Source organism: Triturus cristatus, chromosome 12 (assembly GCF_964204655.1).
Source record: "Triturus cristatus chromosome 12, aTriCri1.1, whole genome shotgun sequence".
NCBI classification, from domain to species: domain Eukaryota; kingdom Metazoa; phylum Chordata; class Amphibia; order Caudata; family Salamandridae; genus Triturus; species Triturus cristatus.
The window spans coordinates 503,935,758-503,959,878 of NC_140595.1; positions in this window are offsets into that span (position 1 = coordinate 503,935,758).

The following is a 24,121-nucleotide window of genomic DNA, read 5'->3' on the forward strand; positions in this document are numbered from 1 at the left end:
TCCACATGGATGTCCCGCTCCAGGTGGTCAGCCTGAGCCGGGTCCAGTACCGGGAGGGTCACCGACTCCAAATAGCTATCGGCATCCCGTGGCGAGGAGGGCTCCTCAGCATACAGCGCCTCGTAGAAGCCGCGGAAAGTCTCCGCTACCTCCGCGTCTCCGGAGACAACTCCCCCGTCCGCACCCACCAGTTCTTTCACCACGCTGCGCTGTTGCGCGACCCGGAGCCGGTGTGCTAGGAGCTTGCCACATCTGTCCCCCCCAGTGTAGTAGGCATGTTTCAAGCGTAAGGCGGCGTACTCCGCCCTATCAAGATCCAGAGCCGAGAGGAGCTTCCTCGCTGCCTTCAACTGCCTCCATACCCTCGGCGCCCCCGTACGGCGGTGGACCTGCTCAAGCTCCCGGACTTGAGCTGTCAACTCATCCCTCTTCAGTTGCCGCTCCTTATTCTCGGCTGCAGAGATAGAGATGAATTCCCCCCGTAGGACGGCCTTCAGTGCCGCCCACTGTGTCGCCTGCGAAGTGTCAGTGTTGCTGTTGTGAGTGAGATAGTCCTGTATGACCTCCCCGACGCGTTGTACCACCGATTGTTTGTGTAGAAGTGTGTCCCGGAGGCGCCACGCCCCCCGAGAGGGGGAGGCCGCCGGCCACCGGAAAACGCCGGTGACTGGGGAGTGGTCAGACAGGGTCAGGACCCCGATGTCCGCCGCCGTGGCAGCGGCACGCATCGGTCCACTCACCAGTAGGTAGTCCAGCCGTGAGTAGGTGCGGTGTGCGTGCGAGAAGAAAGAGTAGTCCCTATCCGTGGGGTGCAGGGAGCGCCAGAGATCGTGCAAGTCCATTTCCGCAATCCGGGCCTTCCCAGCCTGGGACAGCTCCCCCGTCTGCGGAAAGCGCTGCGCCGATCTGTCCATCCCAGAGTCAAAGACAATGTTGAGGTCTCCGCCCAAGATAATGTGTCGGTCTGGGGAAGCAGTGACATCCACCAGCGCGGAATCTAGGAAGCGCTCTTGATGCTCGTTTGGGCTATAAACGGAGCCAACCGTAAATGCTATGCCTCCCAGGCGCATGCGATACGCAAGGAGCCTCCCTTTCTGCTCAGCACACTTATGCAACACCTCCCCCCGAAAGGAGCTCGCTAGGAGAATGGCCACCCCCGCTGTCTTGTTCGCTGCCGAGGAAAAGAACTGGGTAGGGAACTTAGCAGAGCGCATCCTATGGCAGTCTCGGGGCAATAAGTGTGTCTCCTGCAAAAGGCAAATGTCCGCCTGCGTCCCCTCCAGCAACGACAGGATCGCTCTGCGCTTCACCGGGTTATTCAGACCCTGAACATTAAGGGTCACTACCTTTAGGCCCGGCATTCCTCGCAGGGATCGGGGGCGCCATGCAATGGGTAGGGAATCAGCGGGCGGGGCGCGCGGGGCCGCAGCGCGGGACAAGCCAAAACAAAGCGGGCATAGACAACATTGGACGGGACCTTCCCAACCCCAAAACAACCCCCTCCCCCACCCAAAACCCAACCTCGGCAACTAGCCATCCCCAAACTCAAGCACCCCATAGTCTCAGTCAAGCCCCAAAGGGCAAGTCCGTAGAATAGAGCAAAGTGGACGTCCAGCCACTCACCTCCCCCCGCTCCCCCCACCCCCCCCGCCCCGTGCCAAGCATGTTAAGAAGCTAAAGACATCTCCCCCCGGAGTGCGTGTTAGGCCGTCAAGGCCACGCTAGAGGAGCCAGTCGAGTCCCCGGCTGCCGCCCTCAGGGCGTCAGCCCTGTCCGCCCTAATGGTAGGGGAGTCCGGACGCCCTGCACTGGTCGCCGAGCGCCGCCTCGTTGACCTCCGCCGATTCCGTCCCTCCGAGGACCTCCACGACGGCGTAGCTCCCTCCTCCTCCGCTGCCGTGAGCCCCAGGACACCACAAACGTCCTGCAAGGAGCGTAGCTGGTGTAATACTCCGTTCCACCGAAAAATCAGGCGGAAGGGGTGACCCCAAGAGTACGGCGTCTCATGTTCGCGCAAAAAGTCAGTGGCAATCCTAAAGGACCTGCGCTTCTGCAGAGTGATGGCGGAGAGGTCCTGGTAAAGCGCCACCGGCCGATCCCGAAAGGTCAGGGGCTGTTTCCTGCGGGCTTCAGCCATGATACGCTCCTTTAGTGGAAAGTCGGGCAGGAAGGCCAGAATGTCCGGTGGGGGTGCCGATGGCTGGCGCTGACGGCCAACCCTATGCGCCCTGTCGATGCTGATGGGAAAGTCCGTGGCCTCCCCCAGGATCTCTCGGAACAGGGCCCGCAGGTAGCCCCCCAGATCGGACCCCTCATCCGCAGTCGGCACGCCACGCACTCGGATGTTGTTCCTCCGAGATCTGTTCTCCAGGTCCTCAGAGTGGGCCTGGAGCTCCACACACTGTTCCCGGAGGCGAAGAACGTCCTGCTGGAGATGGACTATCTCCTCCGCTCGCTGTTGGCCCTCCGTCTCCGCCGCTTCCACACGCTCACCTAGGCCCTCCACCTCTCTGCGCACTTCTCGGACCTCGCTGGCCACCTCCCGCTTCAGTGTCTGGAAGTCCTCCCTGAGGGAGCTAAACAGTTCCTCCATAAAGGCCCTCGTGACGGGTGGCTCCCCTCCAGTCGCATCCGCCGGAGCCCGGGAGGGCCCCGGTGAGGGCTGTGTCCTGTCCCGCAAGTGCTGGGCCCTGCCAAGCATGTCCGGCAGAGTACGGTCCCCTTTCTTCGGGCCTCCTTTTCCAGCCATCGCCAACTCCGCAGTCGGGCACTGATCCAGGCGCCTCAGGGATGCTCAGCCGCCGGCAAGCACTCGGCCCGGGTGTCCCCCACAAGTGAGGTCGCTGCGTCACAGGTGACAAAATGGCGGCCTAGTCCGGTCACCGTCAGCCGCAAGAGCTAGCGTGAGACAACCAAGGGGGTCGCAGCGGAGGGGTCCCAACAGCTCATCCCTCCGGTAGTCAATCCAGCAATAGCGGGAGGTCGCCCGCCGCCAGCAGCCAGGACTCCAGCGGAGGCCGCCACCACCGCTCCTTCGGGGACAAAATGGCGGCCGGTCGGAGCAAGCCAAAACAGCTAGGCCCGGCGGCACCTCCGGGGCCCCCGAGGCACCCCGCAGTAAAATAAGTTCCACCCCCGGCCTCCGATTGTCACGCACAGGGGGCCAGATGGTCCGACCCCACCAGAGAGTCCGCCGTACCTCGGCTAGGGGTCAGGGCTTCCGCAGTGCAAGGTGTCGCCATCACCAGCCCGAGTGCCGGGGCACCCGTCCCACGCCTTCCACACCGTCGGGCCCCTTCCCGCCAGGCTCCTTCAGTCACCGTCAAGCGGCGGGCCAGATCCCCTCCAGGCCGCAACTTTCAGCACCAGGCCCAACCGAGGCGCCCGGACAGCTCTCCAATACGCTCCGCCCCTCGGGCTCGCCGCCGTCGTCCCTTGATCTCGGGCGAACTTTTGGGGGGGTTCCCCCGGAGCGATCCGGACAAAAACAGCACCGGTGTATGCCCCTGATGTTCCGCCACGCTCCTCTCCCGCGCTGAGCCTCAGCGGGGGGAGAGAAGCATAAGAAAAGGGCTTTAGCTTGGACGGGCCGGAGGAGCTACGGGAGGAAGCGTCCGCTCACCCCGCCATCTTGGCCACGCCCCTACTCCACAGTTTTGACCTGTTGACCAGGTCAAAAGCTGAAGAGAGGTCCATGAAGGCCATATACAGGGACCCCTCCTTAGCAATCGTGTATTTGGAGATAAGTAAGTAAAGATTTAAGCATTGATCCTGCGTGCTCCTATTAGCCCTAAAGCCATATTGGGCGTCTGATAGTATGCTGCTACCCTCGAGCCAGGTATTCAATCTACCCAAAATAACTCTACCTAAGATTTTGACGGAGGAGTCAATTAGGGAGATAGGCCTATAACAGGCCGGATCATCCCTCTCGCCTTTTTTAAAAATTGGGATGATTATAGATTTTGCCCAGGAGTCGGGGATATGCTTAAATCTAGCGGCGTTAAAGACACTTGTTAGAATTTTGGCCCACAATTTAGGTGCAGACCTATATAGATCTGCAGGAACGCCGTCTGGACCTGGCGCCTTACTCTTGGAAGTCTCTAGGATGGCTTTTTCTACATCCTCCTCCTTAAAGGCTGCGACTGGACCAACTTGATTCAAGGGTAACCGCCCCTCTGAATGCCCAGGCGAGACTGAACTATATATTTCACCAAAATGGGCTAACCACTGCTCATCAGGAATACAACAGTCCATAGCCTGGTTCACGCTACTGGAAAAAAAGGAGTGGTTTATCACGGTATAAAGATAGAATATCGACGGGAAAATATCGACTAGCATTAATATCGTGGTAAGAATATCGACTGTGAAAAATATCGTTATAGAAAATATCTTTTTAAAAAATATCGTTTCGTGAGAATGACAAAAATATCGTCATAAAAAAATATCGATGAACAGAATATCGTTGAAGAAAATGTCGTTTCATATAATATCGACAGAAAAATATAAGTTGTTATAAAATTTATAAAAAAATATGTATTATGTTTTTAAAAAACTTACAAAACTCCTACTAGTAATAATATGTGTTAAAAAATATTTCTACAAAAGAATTGTTAAAATTTTAGTAGCGGGTTATTGGTATTATAGGGGATAAGGGTGGGTAGTAATTTAAAATTTGTTTTTTAAAAAATTTATAAAATATAAACAAATTAGAAAATATTTAAGAAATCCAAATTTTAAATTGAAATTTCGAATTCTTCACGAAATTAAATTTGTAATTAAATTTTATAATTTCAAATAAAAATTTTAGGAGCGGGTTTTTGGTATTATAGGGGATTAGGGTGGGTAGTAATTTAAAAATGTAGTGTTTAAAAATTGTATAAAATTTTAATAAATTAGAAATTTATAATGAAATCAAATTTTAACCTCGAAATGTAAAATTTTACACGAAATTTATATTTTAATATTAATAAAAAATATTACATTAATATTGAAGAAGCGTTATTTTGGTATTATAGGGGAATAGGGTCTAAAAAATTATTTAGATAGAAAAATTTATTTTGTTTACTAACCTGCACATTTCCTGACTTATGTTGGATTGGAGTTAGAATAGTAATTTATTATAGTTTACTATCCAGCACTTTCCCTGAGTTATGTTATGTTTGGAGTTAGAATAGTAATTTATTATGGTTTACTATCCAGCACTTTCCCTGACTTATGTTGGATTGGAGTTAGAATAGTAATTTATTATGGTTTACTATCCAGCACTTTCCCTGACTTATGTTGGATTGGAGTTAGAATAGTAATTTATTATGGTTTACTATCCAGCACTTTCCCTGAGTTATGTTATGTTTGGAGTTAGAATAGTAATTTATTATGGTTTACTATCCAGCACTTTCCCTGACTTATGTTGGATAGGAGTTAGAATAGTAATTTGTTATGGTTTACTATCCAGCACTTTCCCTGAGTTATGTTATGTTTGGAGTTAGAATAGTAATTTATTATGGTTTACTATCCAGCAGTTTCCATGACTTATGTTGGATTGGAGTTAGAATAGTCATTTATTATGGTTTACTATCCAGCACTCTCCCTGACTTATGTTATGGTTTACTATCCAGCACTTTCCCTGACTTATGTTATGTTTGGAGTTAGAATAGTAATTTATTATGGTTTACTATCCAGCACTTTCCCTGACTTATGTTGGATTGGAGTTAGAATAGTAATTTATTATGGTTTACTATCCAGCACTTTCCCTGACTTATGTTGGATTGGAGTTAGAATAGTAATTTATTATGGTTTACTATCCAGCACTTTCCCTGACTTATGTTATGTTTGGAGTTAGAATAGTAATTTATTATGGTTTACTATCCAGCACTTTCCCTGACTTATGTTGGATTGGAGTTAGAATAGTAATTTATTATGGTTTACTATCCAGCACTTTCCCTGACTTATGTTGGATTGGAGTTAGAATAGTAATTTATTATGGTTTACTATCCAGCACTTTCCCTGACTTATGTTATGTTTGGAGTTAGAATAGTAATTTATTATGGTTTACTATCCAGCACTTTCCCTGACTTATGTTGGATTGGAGTTAGAATAGTAATTTATTATGGTTTACTATCCAGCACTTTCACTGACTTATGTTATGTTTGGAGTTAGAATAGTAATTTATTATGGTTTACTATCCAGCACTTTCCCTGACTTATGTTGGATTGGAGTTAGAATAGTAATTTATTATGGTTTACTATCCAGAACTTTCCCTGACTTATGTTGGATTGGAGTTAGATTAGTAATTTATTATGGTTTACTATCCAGCACTTTCCCTGAGTTATGTTATGTTTGGAGTTAGAATAGTAATTTATTATGGTTTACTATCCAGCACTTTCCCTGACTTATGTTGGATTGGAGTTAGAATAGTAATTTATTATGGTTTACTATCCAGAACTTTCCCTGAGTTTACAATTTATTTTTGATCAAAAGGGTATTTAGTCCTCTGGAACGCGTAGACCCTCGGTTTGAGTCGTCACATACTGTAACTACATATTCTGTGGGAAAGTTATGTCAATCCTGGCTGCGACATTCCACCTTAGCATCTGTCAAAGTTCATTTATCGAAGTTACATGACAAAATAGATTTGAATTCTTTTGTTAAAGGTCCTGTGGGTGGCAGAACCAAAAGGTGGGCGTATGCTATTTACAACGAAGTGTGGACATTTTCGCAAATTGAGGCGGCTTCAAGATTGAGAGCTATTGACCAAGCAAACATGGAAAAGGTTTTAGCCGTTATAGATAACAGCATTAGCACTCTCTCTTCCAGAATTTATACATTAGATAATATTGTTTTGTCAGTTGTTGATATTGTGCATGATGATATGTCTCTGTTATATAATGGTCAAAACCAGTTGCGTTCTGTTATGCAGTTTGCATGGACATTGCAGACGTTAAAGGCAGGGAGGGTCCCTTGGGACTATTTGAGCACTACATCGTTATTCATTCCTTTTAACATTACTGATAAGCAGCTATTTATGTCCATGAAAGATGCTAAATATTCATTATTACATATTGAAAAATTAGAACCGTTACCTTTTTCTGTGGCGGAAATCAATTCAGTCACGTGGCTTATATACGGGTTGATAACTCTACCGTTCGCACTTCTTAAGTTTACGTCTTGTATGAAACATTATGCTCTGGGTAGATATGAACAGCTGGGCACCGCTTTCATACATGAGGTTTGGTCCCTCCCCTTTACGTATAGATGTACTAGGGACGGAACTGAGGTTTATCTGAAGGGTGAGGAATGTACCACGACACCAGATCATTCCTTGGTATGTAGGCACATTCAATTACACGGTGCATGCAATGTACAAGCCCCGATTTTGGCCTGCGTCCTACGAGGTGTCCCAGTGCCTGTGATTACACCTTCTTTGACGCTGCTTGCAAACAGTAGTTATTTAATTTTGAATAATGAAGCTTGCTGCGGGATGTTAGTGGGAATCCCATATATAGTAACTGTATCGGAGAGGGTTGTCTCCTGCAATAATGTTCTGTTTTCACCCCCGCACGGGCGGCTGGATGTTTCCATCTGGCCTTCGATTCCAACCTTGAAAGCAGAGTTCAACAAGTTGAGCAGAATAAGAGCTGTATTGTTCCAAAAAGAGGTGTCATTGACTTCCTCTCGTGAAACATTTGTCCTTCACGTTGCTAATACGCGCACTGAGGTACAGGCGGTTTTGAATACTGACCTCCCCCTACATTTCGGAGCTTTGATCCAAACTATTTTCAATGCCTCGTCCATGACCGGCCTGGCTCATTTTTTTAAACTTGTAGGCTCAGGCCTCGTGACCTCTTTCCAAACTATTTTTGGTGTGATTCCGGCATTTTTTCATTCGATTTTCTCGAGCATCTTTGGAGGTGTTCCGCTGCTTCTGGCGCTGGTGGCAGGTGTGCTGCTTTTACTTTTCATACTATGGAATGGCTGCTGTTTCTGTGCCACACGAGCACCTGTCACGTCTGCATCTTCTTCGTGATAGGATGCTTGACTTTTATGGTACTCTGCCATTGGCGACTTTAAGCCTGGCATATGGATTATCCTTCAGGTATTCCTACTTCACCTGCGTGCAACCTGTATTTCACTGCCTGGATTGTCCCTTTGAATGGCCTCTGGATTTGTGCTTGACCAACACGGTGTCTCCGGTGCCGGATTTCGATCGACTGATGAGGCCCTTAGTGTCTCACGAGTTGGCCTGTTCTGGTGTCCGGATTATGGCTTGTGGTGCGGCGCATGGTATCCTGGGTAATTGGGACATATCAACGGCTGCCTACGACTTCTTGGCTATGAGCTATTTAGAGGAACATTCCGGTTGCCCTCTGATTGTGCTAGAGGCTCCGATGGTTGAAGAACACGTATGTTCCTTTTCTTTAATTAATTGGATGGCTGAGACTTTTAGTGGCCCTGCAAACGATTTTTTGTTGGAAGCAGTTGCCACGTATGCTGCCTATACATTCATGGATTAACTGAACTATCCTCCTTTGCGCCTGTGCTACTGGACAGCAACCTGGTGCAGCATTCATTTTTTTTTCTAATCATTGTGTTACTTATAGTATTTGGATGATAGTAGTTGTTAATATATGAAGTAAATTGTACATTTACTTAGCAAGTTTAAATAATTTTTGTTAGCTATCTAAGTAGACATGGATAAGGTAGTTAATAAATGTTTTTACATGTAAGTTTCTGGTCGTTGTTGATAAGTTCAACATGTTCTTTTTTCACTCTAAAGAAGAACACTTTTTAATTTAGGGAGTTTATCTACTTTATGCTAAGTTCGAATGAAAAAAGCAATGGGATTTTACTTACTTCAAGTGTAGTATGACCTTTTGTAGTTGTAGTCGTAGGTTTGTATTTTCTTCTCTCAGCAAGGTAACTGTTTTTCTCCAAGTTTGGCCCAAAAATGGTAAATTACGTTCAGTGTATAATTGTTTTTATATTAGTGAGTTAATTAATGGTAGCTTTTGATTGGTTCAATTAGTGAAATTTCAAAATCATTGGTCGAGAACGTTATTTAGAATTAGAAAACCGTTAAATAATTATATGTGTGAATAGTTTTGTAAAGTTAAATAGTTAATAAAAAGTGTGTAAAATAAAAGAATAGTGCATATCGAGTTGGTAATAAAAAGACGATATTTTTTGGATATTTCTATAAGCAGATAGGTCGTCGATGTTAGTGTAGTCGATATATATGTCTAATGTCTAAGGTCATGTTATTTAAAATAATCGATCATGTAGTAGTCGATATTTATGTTGTCAATATTAGTGTGAACGATATTAGGGTTGTCGATAAAAAAAAATCGATATTTGTGTGAATCCTTGTTTAAGTATAGGATGACGATATTAATGTAAGCGATATTTTAGTGACGATATTTATTTCTGACGATATTTATGTTAACGATATTCCATCATGGAACCGTTTATCACTCCCCAGAATTTGGAGCTATCCCGCATAGTATCTGGTGACAATAGATCATTCCATGCTTCTTCCTGAATCTCTTTTTTCCGAGCTTTCATTGCTAGATTATACTGTTTTCTCAGAGAAGCAATCAAATGTCTATTTCTTGGTTTACCCTTGGTTGCCTTCAGAAGGGCAGAATGGGCCTTGGTACATTTGGTGTCAAACCATTTTTTGCCTTTGTGAGATCCTGACTTGGAATTAACCAAGAGGGCCGCGTTTACATGTTGGCAAATGGTAGTAAAAGCTTCAACTATACTGGAGTTAGTGCTATCATGGTCTAAGCAGGTACCCATCTCCGCTTCAACCTTAGACAGAACTTCTTGTAAAAAAAAGATCGGAGTCACCTGGGCCCATTTTAGCCTCCTGCCTTGATCTTTAGCTACGAGGGATCTGGTGCCCAATTTTCTTGAGTCTTTGGAGACCCAAAACCCTTCCGAGGCAACCTCAGCTATCACTGGATTGTGGTCACTAAATGCGGAGTCCTCCACCCTGTAATTTAAAATCAAGGAAAAAATCAAAGAGGAAACGAAAATATAATCGATGACAGACCCTGAGTCAGAACCTTTAAAAGTACACATTCTCTGGCCTTCCGTACAACAACCAGGTTCAGAGAGGTCTGCGGAGGCCAATAGGCTCTCCAAAGCCTCACCTTGTTTAGTGTGTTCAAAATGTGTGGGTGATGAATAGGGAGATCCATCCTCGTCGTTTAAAATACAACCTAGACTGCAGGGATGAATGTTTAAATCACCCATAAGGATGACTTCAAAACTGTTATGTGACACTCTGTATTTATCCAGGACCTCCCCCAGAGATTCTAGATGCTGATTTGGACTGACAGAATCTTTAGAATTATAAAAATTAATCAATAACAAGGAAGGGGAGTTTGGCACCACTAATTAAACAGCTAAACAATGTTGGGAGCCACAATCCACCTGTTTAGCTGATCCTTTCAGGTTCAATGATACCAACAATGCGAGGCCCCCCTTTGGCCTCCCCACCAAGCTAGGTGTAGCTGGAATATAGAAATGGGCATAACCGTCCAGAAAGAGGCTATTTGCTGTGTCCCAGGTTTCTTGTAGTGCAATGATGTCATGGGACACAACATAACCCGCCCATATCTCATCCTTACTTTTCAGTCTAATGCCAGCAATATTCCAGCTTAAAATTTTGCAGGTATTTTTTTGAATGGAGTCATGCGGGTCTATAGCTGTTATGAAAATCTGAACCTTAATGTTTCCCTGGTCGAATCTCTGGTCACATTAGTATGCATGGTCACATTACTATGTATTGTAAGACTATTTGTGTATCCACCAACAGCAATTGACATTGTTAAGTTGACCTTGTATAATCTGTAGTTCTTTGTTCCATTGTTTCACCAGTATATTTACTTGCAGGTATCAATGTTTGTTTCAGACTCCAAAGCGCTGTACACGTGTTAATAGCTTTCGCAGTACAGCAGCCACAAGACACATGTCTAGCACGTGTCAACAGAAAATCCCCTCGTGCGTATGCTAAGAGCTAGGCATACCCCAGGACACGTTGCCGAGCCATGCGTATGCTAATAATCAAGGCACGCCTCAGTGCACGTTAAAGCCTCGCTCACAAAGGTATTTAAACTCCCACCCGCTTCCCCCCAACGCTTCGCTTCCTCGTTGGACAGAACTCACCTGACTCCGTCTGTGCGAACAGCTCCGGTCCTGCTCCCGCCTGAGGCCTGCTTCGGGTAGAAATACTTCCTGCTTCCTTGAAGGTGCTCGGCTTCGAAGGTCCGGCTGGATCTTCTTCCGCTTTCCTCGACGCGCTCTTCCGTCTCGGCAACGTCCCGCCTCCTGCAGCCAACGAGACGGACAACAGAGCACATAAACAAACCGGCGCCTAGCAACCAGCATAAACTGGGTAATTTCAGCGCGCGAGGTAAGAACATCATTATTCAGATGTAATCAAAGAGAGAAAGACTTGTAAAGGAGACGAAGACTTTTTTTTAAAGGGCAGAAAGAGTCATTTCTGCTTCATGTGCATTTGGGACTACCTTTAATCCAAGACTTTGAATTCAGCAGTTGCTGCAACGAACATTTCTTTAGAAAGACTTTGTTTTAAAAAAAAATACCATTGGAATAATATTTTGCGCATAGAAAAAACCATTTCAGTTAATATTAATAATCATTTTGAAATTGCTTTTGACACATTACAAAGGGTTGAATATGTAGTAATGTTTAATAATTGTTGTTACAGTGTAAAGGCACTACATTGTGAAACGTCTAGGAAAAAGACCCTTTGGCAGAAAAGGAGAGTGTTCTTGGAAAGACGTTAAATTGGTATGAGACAAAAGAAAGCTAACACATGCCTACCAGAAGTTTCTCTAAGATGTTATAACTGTTGTTGTTGTTAAAGTATATGTATCTTTCTACTTCCACTGCAGATTATCCGACAAGCGTAAGATACATGAGAATCAGTAGCAGTTTTTCTGAATCGCTAGCAGTTCCTGTGGTGCATTTATAGAAAGCAGAACCCGATCACTCCCTTGACCCCCTGACGGAACCAGAAGAGGACCTGGACGCAAACCCAGTGTTTTGTCTTCTTCTCTTTCTCTCTTCCAATTCCCCCCTTCCCCTTCGGGGGTCCATCTGGGTGGCAAGTGTTACTTCCTTGCTACCCCGGTGGGCTTCAGAGGGAGTTGGGATCAAGCAGCACCAGTGAAGGAACAACCGGAGTACAGGTGGGTGATTTCGTAACAATAGCTGCTGCTCCCTTTTCCTCAGTTCTGCCTATCAAAGTGTTTAGTGGGGGAGACATACTAAGATATGACCCCTGCTGACCCGGTCAGGCTAAAGTGTCCGGGTAGAATCTATTCTCACTATGCTCAAAGGGCAGTGTTGCAAGGTTTGGGTTAAATTCCCTACCTTCCTGGATTTGACCAGTGCTACCAATGATGTTTGGTTGAATGTTATAAAAATGCCTCAGGTCATGAACCCTTATTTCCGACCTAACCCCACTAAATGAGTGATCGCAAATAAAACGCACCACTCGAGTATCCTTGAAATTAATGATAATGCAATCCCCTGGCACGTTTTTTGGTCTGGGACCCACCCAACTAACTCTTCTGGCAAAGAGAATCTTCCCATCCAGAAAGTTCGGGATTGGTCTCTTTTGATTAAGCCAGAAAATGACTTTATTTTTAAGTTGATGGTAGGATTCCTCTGTACCGATTTTCAGTTCCGGGACACCAGTCAAGACAATGACATAGGGAATAGATTCAGGGGGTAAGTTGATATGGATGTTAGATTTAGTTGTTCTATCCCTGGTATCTGTCTTTAATCCTATGTGTGTACTCCTACTAACAGATTTAGTTCCTGATGAATCCCTTAAGCCAGTCCTGACCTGAGTATCACCTCGTGAGGTGGTATTATCTGGAGATATGGTTCTAGGGGGAATGACCCTAGAATTAGCTATAATTGGAGTATCAGTGCTGGGAGAAGAAAGTGACGGGACAGGAAGAATAGGGTTCACTTTGATAGGGATAGCACTATCCTTATTGGCTAATTTAATAACATTTTTCAGTGAGCAAAAATTGTCTAAAATAGTTTGCTCAAGACGATCCACTTTGTCAGAAACCACCTTTACTCTTTCTAGAAGTGGCAATAATAGGGAGCGGACTACTTGTTCAATCTGAGAAGTCGGGTCCCTAAATTGTAACTGGTCCAGAGGCCTGTTGGAAGTTTCATCCACCGTAGAGTTATCAACAACCTGAACCTCACCAGGCTCTAACGGTGGATATGTCGTGGTATTAGCGTGTTTAGCTTGTCTCCCCCCCTGGGTCGGCCCCTCTCTCTTCCTCTTTGCAACAATACTTTTAACCCCCTTTTTGTTAGCTCTTGTCTGTGGGTGAGTCGAAGCAGGTTTCGGGTGAATTATAGCGTTAGTAACTAAGGGGGCAACCTCACTCGGAAGGTCATTTGGGCCATTTTGACCGAATGATATGATGGTACTGTCCCCCATATCCCGCTCCTGCACAACATCTCCCACGTCCTGCAAAGCTAGGTCTCTTGGGGATTTTGCTAAAGCAAGTAATCCCAACGATGACCCCCTAGCTTGTGAAATCTCAGAGGATAACCTCCACTCTGTAATTGCCAGTTCATGTTCTAGGACAGACACTGCTCTAGTGATAAAATGATCAAGTGTGCCAGACACAGACCCCCCTCCACCCAAACGCTTCCCCTTGCCTGCCATCCAATACAGTATACGCCCCGATAATAATGCAATCAACAAGTATTGTCAATATGATGAAACATTAAAGCAGTGATCCGAATGTCAAGACCCCAAGCTGCCTTTCAATGATATAACAACAGGTCACAAGCCTCAACTTACATATCCGTTATACACTGCACTTATGACCAGAACCACCTCGAGAAACCAATATACCTTTCCTGCTGGTGCACGTATACCAGTGTTAGGGAGGTGGTCCAGTCCAGTCAGGTCCAGGCAGTGACGGGCAAGGACGGGCCCGCCCTTGGACCGGGCTTCGCCCGGGCGCCGCCCGCGCGCGTCCCGCGCTGCGGAGTCACCAGGCGGCCTATGTAGTGTTCCGGCGCAGCCTGGTGACGTCACCGCAAGCGCCGAAGATCAAGGTAATGCTGGGGTTTGTAGTGCGTGAGGCCGTTCACCTCACGGCAGCAACCAGAAAGCAGCAAGAGCCAGGGGCGTCCCGCAACAAGGACCGTCTCCTTCCCTCCGTAGTTCACCCTCGTGGTAATTATTAGGCACCAGGAGCGATTGAGTCAGCAAAGCGTCCCGCGCTGCGGAGTCACCAGGCGGCCTATGTAGTGTTCCGGCGCAGCCTGGTGACGTCACCGCAAGCGCCGAAGATCAAGGTAATGCTGGGGTTTGTAGTGCGTGAGGCCGTTCACCTCACGGCAGCAACCAGAAAGCAGCGAGAGCGGGGGGCGTCCAGCAACAAGGACCGTCTCCTTCCCTCCGTAGTTCACCCTCGTGGTAATTATTAGGCACCAGGAGCGATTGAGTCAGCAAAGCGTCCCTGTTTTTACTAGTCATTAATGGTGTAGTAGGGGACATCAACAGTGATGTGCGAAATGCCCCAAAAGCTAGAGGGAGAATGGCTTCTGCCCTCCCTTTTGCTGATGATACATTATTGATATCAAAGCCTCCACAAGGGCTCCAACAGCTATTGAATGATTTTAAATATTTTTGTGATGAGCTTGAGCTGAAGCTAAATGATTTGAAAACAAACTATATGGTGTTTTCCAATGGTATTTTAAAGCCTCCTAAGAGATGTATGTATGTTGAGGACCGACCCATTGAATTAGTCTCTACCTTTGATTATTTGGGGATTTGTTTAACCCCAAATTTGTGCTAGACCCCCTCATATGGAGGATGCACATCTTTCTCTAACTCAGCAAACTGCCCATATAACTAAAATCCATAGAAGACCCATGTCAAGAAAATTGGCACCAGCACTAGAAATCTATAACACAAAAGCCTTAGGTTCAGCTATCTGTGGAGCAGAAGTGTGGGGAAATGGGTTCTCCGGCTAGCTCTCCTCTGACTCCTATCTTTCTTAATCTGGCCCATACAAAAATTGCTCACAAGATGTAGTAAAAGCAGTTAATTTTCGTGGTACAATTTATGGATGGCCAAGGAGCTTGCCCCCTATTAAGTGGGACTTAGGGATATTATGGTATTGCTCAGGATTAGTAAAATCCCCTGGTTCTGTTCCCTTAGGGAACTATTGAGAAAACCGGGGATGGAGGATTATTGGACTAGCCCAGAAGAGGCGTCCTCAATTACAAAAACAGGGTTAAAGACATCTATTTATTATTATGGTGGAGAATGTGTCTAACCCTATGGGTTCACTCACTTGACAGTTCATAGACCTTACATCCTATCCACTTTTTGAAGATACCATTGATGAGATTGTTCCACCATTGGCACAGAAATAGTTACTTCAGTTTAGGTTTAAGACTCTCCCTACCAAAGTGTTCTGTAGCGAATGTTCTCTCCGTTGCCATATATGCCATATGTCCTGCATGTAAAGGGAGTCCCGAATCACTAGTCCACCTGCTATTTTTTTGCCCTCACTACGATAATCTGAGGTCTAAGAGGATTACTCCCTTGTGTAGGCTCACTGGTCCTGGCCATTACCTAGAAGTGCTCAGAACACTTAGTACAGATACTAGAAGAGGTGTGGTATTTGTCTTAGCTAAATTTTGGATGGCCCTGTGGATTGGACATTCAAAGTGCTCTGAGTAATATTCCTAGTCTACTGTATTCATTAATTTATTTTTTGTTTTATATGATTTTAGGTAGATACGTGATTTTCTGCTTTTAAATAGAATGATGTACTATTTTGTCCATTGACCCCTCGGTTTCTATGTTTTTAGGAAGACACATTTTGCAGTCTAAATCATTTTTTGTGTTTTTAAATTATGTATGAATGATATGAGATGCACTTTATAAGATCTTTGTGATTGACAATAAAATGATGACTATGAGGAAATGCCAAATGATGATGATAGTGGCGAAGAGAAAGTAGATGACATGGGTCAAAAGTTCAGCAACTTTTTATCATGAATTTAAGTAAATTGAGAGATGTCCTGACTTTGACTGTTACAATGACTGTTGTTATGAAGCTGTGAGGAGGACGTTCATGGATACTTTTTGAGATATGTACAGCTTTAGGAAAGTATGTGCACTGCTGTTTGTGGAGGATGGTCTTGACACATGCACACATTTTTGATGTTGCTTTGTGGAGGTGACATTTACCCATGTACTATGTACTCAGAAGTGGACTGTGATTGGTGTCATATGTGTGGTTTCCTAGCTAATCTCTTTGTTTTGGTCTGTTGTAGGTACCTTCACCATGTCATCTTCATTTGGGCATTTCAGAGTTGTGACACCAGCAGGTATATGATGTTGTTTTGAAGTACGAACTGGACATGGATTGTTCCCGGGAATGACTGGCACTTCTATGGTACCAAACCAGCTTGCACAGTGATAGGATGGAAGTTGTAGATACTCCATTGGACTTGTTCCCGGTTTTGTGGTGGTCCTTTAGCTATATGTGTACTATCATGTTCAACACAATGTTGCTGTTGGGCCAAATCATGCTAGTCTTTCTTCACATTGGCTAAGTCCTTAATGTGTATGAACTGAATGTAGCTGTTGATGTGTGTCATCATTGTATATCACAGTACTCGTGGCACACCACTGACAAATGTTTATGACATTCCACCAGATGCTGCAACACTGGATTGGAATGAATCTGTGCTCAGAAACATTTGTACTGCCATGTTCTGGTTCCTTGTTCTCAATGAAGTGGGATTCTTTTTGTGAGGTTGTCGATATGGCTCCAATTGATTCCATAAACCAATTGTTATTTGCCTACTCTGTTTAACATTGTCAGGTGTATCCCCTCCAACCATGTTGTTGAGGTCTGCACATGTCATTTGTGGCCACTTACACAGATCATTTCAGTAATGTATTATTTAATCTTGTCTTTACATTATCCATGCCTAAGATTGGAAGTATGTAATAAAGATGTCATGGGTCTGTATACTTGTATGTTTGTGTTGAGGTGACATAGTTGTGATACTCAGGTGCACATTGTTGACATTCCACATGTCCATGCTTACACATGTAGCTTTTACTTCCATCTGGCAATACACAAGGGGATAGCTTTATCATTTCCTAGGCGTGAATGATACTACAAGAGCTAATGATTTTGTGAGGAGTGAATTTATTGTAGTGCACAAAGTGAAAACATAGAATTAAAAATAAAATGAAATAGTGACAACACAGGAGTCAGTACTGGTGGATGAAATCATTGTAGTATGAGCCACATTGTCTGAGTCTGAAGTCCAAAGTCCAACAAACTACTCCCATCAGAAGTGGAAACAAGTGCAGGAATAGTCAACAAAGTGAACTTGTTGCACACAAATGAGGGCATAATTTGCAGTGTCTCTTCCTGGTGGTGGAGGGTCCATTGCCATCCGAACCTTCTAGATTTTTTGTCTTAGATGTCTCAGTCCACGGTGGAGGGATCGACCTCTGCAGGCTCAGGGGTGTCTGATGAGTCATCCTCTGACAGAGCCTCCCTTCTTGTGGCTGCCACAAATGTCAAAGGCCTGATGTATATGGACCACAGGAAGGGGTAGGTGGAAGGGGAAAAGCCCTGCAGAGTGCTGCATTAATATATCTCAGCACCCCATGAGCTGGTCCATGTTGTTGTTGTGAGTGTCCAGCCCCTGATCTATGCACCTCTGCTTCATCTCCCAGAATTCCTCAAGTACCTGCCTCATCACTCCTTGGGAGTCCTCATAGGACTGGGTGTCAGTTATACCAGTGGCATGACTTAGCAGGCCCACAGTTACCCTCCCACCATCCCTGTCCCCATGGACCTGTGACTGTGGCCCAGCCTGCTCTATCCCACTAGTTCCTCCATCCTCAGTGAATGAGTTGACAATCCTCACCTACAGAAGTGGGATTAAGGTGTAGGAGATGTTGCTGGTGGGGCTAGGTCCACTGCTCGTTGGGCAGAGGTCAACTGAGATGTTAAAGCTGGGATGGGAGGTGTGGTTGTGGGCACAGAGAGGCGTAATGTTTCCACCTACTCAGGCTCAGGCTATGGTGATTAGGTCAAAGATAACCTTTATTGAAAACTATCCTAGTGGTACCTATGGAGAGCAGCCTTCAGGCTAAGTCTTGAAGGCATGTTAAGCACCTTGTTTTACCAGAATGCAACCTTATAGTATTGGTTAAATGAAAGGGAAACCACACAGTAGTTATAAAAATATGTATTTATATATATAACAGTCTCTAGTATCCTCTATATGAGGATAGAACACAAATCAAATAATACAATAGGAATCATACATAAGTAGCACAATACACAGTGGGCTCCCGGGGGAGACCAAACCATATACTAAATAAGTGGTACAAGAACCATGATAAGGGTCTAGACCTAGTCTAGAAGGTGTAGAATCGCTGGGACCTCAAGGAACCACCCACGGTGAGTGAGGAGGGACCCCATGGAGGACGGGTGCAGTGTGAGAACGCAACCCTGTGCTCCGTACAATTCAATGGGAAAGTCGCAGTTGGAAAATCAGAGATTAAGGACCCTTTCCAGCAGATTACGAAGACAACCCTTGGAATTTAAGAGTTTAAAGAGCCACCCCACCCGTGGATACCTTTGTACCAGAGTTAGCTATCCCAGATGAGCCCGGTGCATAGGCACCAAGTGGAGTCAGAAACCCTTGTAGTTCTTTATGGATGTCGACAAAGAAATGCTGCTGCTGGAAATACGAAAAGTGTCTGGTGGAATCCAAACATGGATTCTAGGTGAGGAGAACCTGAAAATAGAGAGTACAGAGTCTGGGTTACTTTGGAGTGACCAGGGGCTCGGTAGACAAATGCCCACCGATGTTGGGTGATTCAGGTGTATTGACAGTGATCTTGACTCTTCAGCTGTGAGAACCCGGAGACGTCTAGGATGATCAGGAGTCGGAGGTGAGCTGTCCCACAAAAGATGTCGAGTTCTGAGGGGTCGGTGTCCGGCGGGAGCACCAACAGGCCTTGGCATGGTAAACAACGTAGATGGTCAAATTCGGTGTTGATATGGCCCAGCAGGGACCAGGAAACTTACCACAGCAAGGGGAGTCAGGGCACACCAGGAGCAACCAGGGGAGCTCAAATAAAGCAAAGTTGACCCTCAAGTGGACCCACAGGCCGAAAGCACAGGAGTAGCGAGGGGATCTCAGTTGGTTTCACAGGATACCAGCTAGCAGGGCACAAAGTGCGAGGATGCTAGAGTCCTTTTAAGAGAAGATGCGCTGGGGTCAGGGCTATAAATGGGCCCGTGCCCGGAATTGTAGCATGACAACAAGCATGTGCAGCTGCAAATAAACACGGTTCACAGGGGTACGGGTATAGCCTCCACAAGGGATATCCGCCTCAAACTCCGTGAGAGGGCAGCTCAACTTCGGAGACCTTCAGAAACCCACCTCCTGTGTTGCTGGAGCCTTCGGTGTCTGCAGGAGGTCAGGATCAGCAAACTGGTCAGATGCGTTACGCTGCCTGCGTTTGCAGGAGAGTGACTCCTTCACCACAAGGGAGATTCTTCTATTGTCTTGGAAGTCCACAGGGACCAGCACAGAGCCTGTATGGATCACAGACAGTGGCGAGACTGGGGACGGCAAGGGAAGACAAAGTCTAACCCAAGGGATGTCCAGCGAAGTCCAGCATGTCTAGACGGTCGAAGTGTAGTGGTATCTTCTTGCAGAATCTTATCCACGTAAAATCTAATGTCCTGTAGCCAGGTAACACATTTTTTTACCCATGTGAAAGGGTTGGACAGATTCTAGGGACCCTCCTAGAAGAGGGACAGGACAGAGGGGTGGCTACACCCATGTCCTTTGTCCAGTTTCACATCAGAACAGGAGCAAATGGCTCCCAGAACTGGTTTGAGCTGGACTATGCACAGGGACACCAAATGTGCCCCTCGTGCAGACTTTCTGGCACTGAGACAGTGCACCCACCCAGTCCCAATACACTAAATGGTGTGTGGGATGTGATCACACCTCCCTGTGACAGGATACCTATTGTCCGACCTTCCTCTACTCGAGCTTGGCTGAGCAGCAGGAGGGCAGACTTGTGTCTGTGGCTGGCAGCATCCATTTTGTGCTGTAAGGCTTGAGAAAGTTAGTACTGGTAGACTTAGGTACCCCCAGAACCTTGGTTCTGAGGGGAGGAATCATACCTCCCACACCAGTTACTGGTGTAGAGGTATGATTCCAAGGTGTTTGACACCAAACATGACATACTTTGATGCAGTCATTTTCGAGATAGCATTTACCGCGAGGTTAGAATGCACCTCTACCTATATGTCTAGTAGTATCACATACAGCCCGGGAGAATGGTCTCCGAAGACTGCAGAGGGGCCCTGCTCATGCAGGAGCTCCCTCTCACATAAAACCCAGCACCCTGCCTTCAGGAATGTTAGGGCCTGCTATAGGGGTGACTTTAAAAGTTTTTAGTGTAGTGATATATGTAGATATAGTGAACCTATATCTCTCATAAGTGGTGCAAGCACCAGCTTACACAGGCTGCAGCAGCAGACCTGAGGTTCCATTTTGCATGGTCTCTCATGGGTGGCATAATGCATGCTTCAGCCCATGGGAGGCCTCTGTGGTACCTATGCCTTGGGTACATGTGTACCATATACTAGGGTCTGATAAGGGTACCCCAGTATCCAATCTGGAGTTGTACCAAAGTACTTACATATTAATTTAATGGAGAAAGCAGATAGGCTGTAGTCCTGAATAGCAGGATCCCAGCAAGGCTAGTCCAAACAGTGGGTGCAAAAAGCAAAAAGTGGGGGGAACCATAGGAAGCAGATCCTACTTTCCTACACTAATATTTCAATTACACACCTAAAATGGTGTCACTCATTTTCTCTTTCCTTCTTTTTATGGAGACCAGGGTAAGTTCAGGCTCAGTAGGCAGACATGTGCCTCAGCAGAGCATTGTGTGCAAGGTGCTCGGTCCTTTTCACCTGCGGATCAGCGGTGACCTGGCTGACAAGTGAGTAAGGACAAACAACACTGAGGCCTCCTATTCAGAGGTAGAGGCACATGTCTTGATGGTAGCTGTAGTCATTTCAATCACTCCTACCCCACACTTGACCAATGTTTAACTGCCCGTGAGGTGACCCTCAAAAGTCACATGGCTGACAAGTAAATAAGGACAGACAGCATTGATGCCTCCTGTGAAGAGTTTAGGCAACAGGGTCTTGTGGTAGCAGTAGTCATTTCATTCTCCTCTCCCCCCACTTGACCAATGGCTAACTGCCAATGAGGTGAACCTCAGTAGTCACATGGGAGACGAGTGAGTAAGGACAAACAACACTGGGGTCGCCTGTTCAGAGGTAGTGGACCTGATGGTAGTTGTCGTCATTTCAATCACTCCTACCCCACACTTGACCAATGGCTAACTGCCTGTGAGGTGAACCTCAGTAGTCACTTGGCTGACAAGTGAGTAAGGACAAACAACACTGGGGCCTCCTGTTAAGTGTTGAAACACCAGGGCCTCATAGTAGCTGTAGTCATTTAATTCTCTCCTCGCCCCACTTGACCAATGTCTAACTGCCTGTGAGGTGAACCTCAGTAGTCACACGGTAGACAAGTGAGTAAGGAGAAACTGCAATGGTGCCTCTTTGTAACTGTTCAAGCAACAGGGCCTCATGGTAGTTGTAGTCATTTCATTCTCCCCCCACTTGCCCAATGAGTAACTGCCTGTGAGGTGAACTTCAGTAGTCAGATGGCTGACACGTGAGTAAGGACAAACAACACTGGCGCCTCCTGTTCAAAAGTAGAGGTAGTGAGCCTCATGGTAGTTGTAGTCATTTCAATTTTGACTTGCCAACAATTTCAAAACAGATTTGTGTTATATAGCTGTTTGCAAAATGCCGTTTTCGTGGGCATTGTATTAAACATTTGCATATCTAATGGGTCCTGAGATTATGGTTTGATGGTAATGCACTTGCAGACAGTCATTCCCATATGTGGGATGTAATGGAGGTTGGTAAATGTGAACTTATGTGCAGGGATACCAATTGTAACTGCCAATCACACATCTCCGATACTTTTGCTACTGCATATAGGAAAATTACATTAGAAGCATTAGAGAAAGAGCTAAGATCTGTGCAAACAGAACATTGATTTGGTGTGACAGTTGGTGTGGTGTTACTTATCATTCTCTACTCCCTCAGATTTTCCTTTTAATCCCTCAGAATGCAAGATGGTATGCTCATTCTCCTCCCAAGGTGTGAGTTCTAATGGTGGTCCGGGAGGATCCCCACCAGTCTTCTGGACTGCAAGGTGGAGCCTGGAGTCCAGGTTCTTCACCCTCTCCCTCAGGTTGTGCCACCTCTTCATGGTGTCTGCCTTTGTCCACAGGGTGGTACCTACAGAATTCACATTGCTGACTATCCTATCCCACATTTCATTTTTCCTAGCAAGAGAAATTTGTTGGACTTGGGCTCTGAAAATGTGGGGGTCAACTCTAATGATTTCATCAACCATCACTGACAACTCAGTGTGAGAAGAACGCAGGTCTTTGGCTGGTGACATTAAAATTAAATTAAGAGAGTGAGAGAGACGAAAATGAAAAATGTCTATCAACCAAGTAAAAATGTAAGAAAAATGTGTGTGAAGTGTGTGATGGGAGTGTGTGAAACGGGCTAAATTATGTGACTGATATTGCTGTTCTGAGTTGCTGTGCTGCTGTATAGAGGCAAAGAATCATGGTCTGGGATGGAGTGTGTTTTATAGTGTGATTTGTAGGTGTGTCCACTTTGGAAATGGCATCAGCTGTGTTGTTGTTTTTCTGCATCCAATATGCACTGTTGTGGAGCTTTATGTAGCAGTAGCGTGGTGGTTTAGTACTGTTGTGAAACCGCTGACAAGGTACCATTTGTTCAGTGCTTACATCATACTTTTCTCGGTGGTGGTAGCACAGCCCTGACAGCATTGGCTTCCGATCAGCAACATTTCCGAATGCCATGGACCATGCGAACGCTACTCTGACTGCCATGGCCCAGATGAAGAACATCCCGGCCGGCGCAGGTGGAGGTTCAGCTTGCATGCATCGTAATTCTGCAGGGGTAACTTCATGGCCTCTGCAGTCATAATTAGACTGCAGCCATGACGGTTGGACGGTCATTATTGGCCATTTTCATTACTTTTTCAGATGGGGATGTTTCAAACTATAAGACGTAAATTGCTGAACAAGCCAACGACATAGAAAAACAACAGCTGGGAATTAGTGGCCAACTCACAGGCAGACGTTGTAGGGTGCAGCCTTCAACTTCCACAGAGCCTACAGGCAGTGTTGTTGGCTCACAGCAGCCAAATCCAACAACAAGGACACCAGCAACAACAACAACAACAGGAACAGGAGCATCAGCCCCAAAATCTGAATGTGATTGCTTTCTAAAGGCAGGGCTTAAATCCTGTGCACAGGTGAAGGCAAAAGAGGTCAAGCAAGGTGAAGCACCAATGACTATTGAGAAGATGATCCAGGCCTATCTGGATGACCCAACAGAGTTCTATCTGGTTCAAAACCTATTGGTGTATTGGTATGGGAAGCGGCGCCAATGGCTAGTGCTCAGGGGGCTGGCAATAAAGTATCTGATTTGCCCGGTAGCCAGTGTGTCTGTTGAGCATGTATTCAGTGCAGCTGGTGCAGCTGTCACAGTAAGAAGGACCAGTCTCTCACCCCACAATGTGGACAGATTAACCACGATCAAAATGAATCAGCACTTTATACCACCGGATTACACTATACCTGAAGTATGACTAGAGGAGGATGAGGGGTATTGGTCAGAATAGTGTATGAGCTGACAAACTTCTGGGCGAAGTTCATGAGCTTAAGGATGAACTCAATCAAGCTGACAGAGTTCACAGAGTTTTTGTCACTTTGCGAGGAACCAGGAGTTGTACAGGGTATTTGATTACCATCTCCAAAGATGCCTGCTTCTTCTCGCTAGTACCTGAGGTCTTGTGGGATCTCGTGCCTCATTTTCAATACTGAAATGATCCCTTTAAAGCT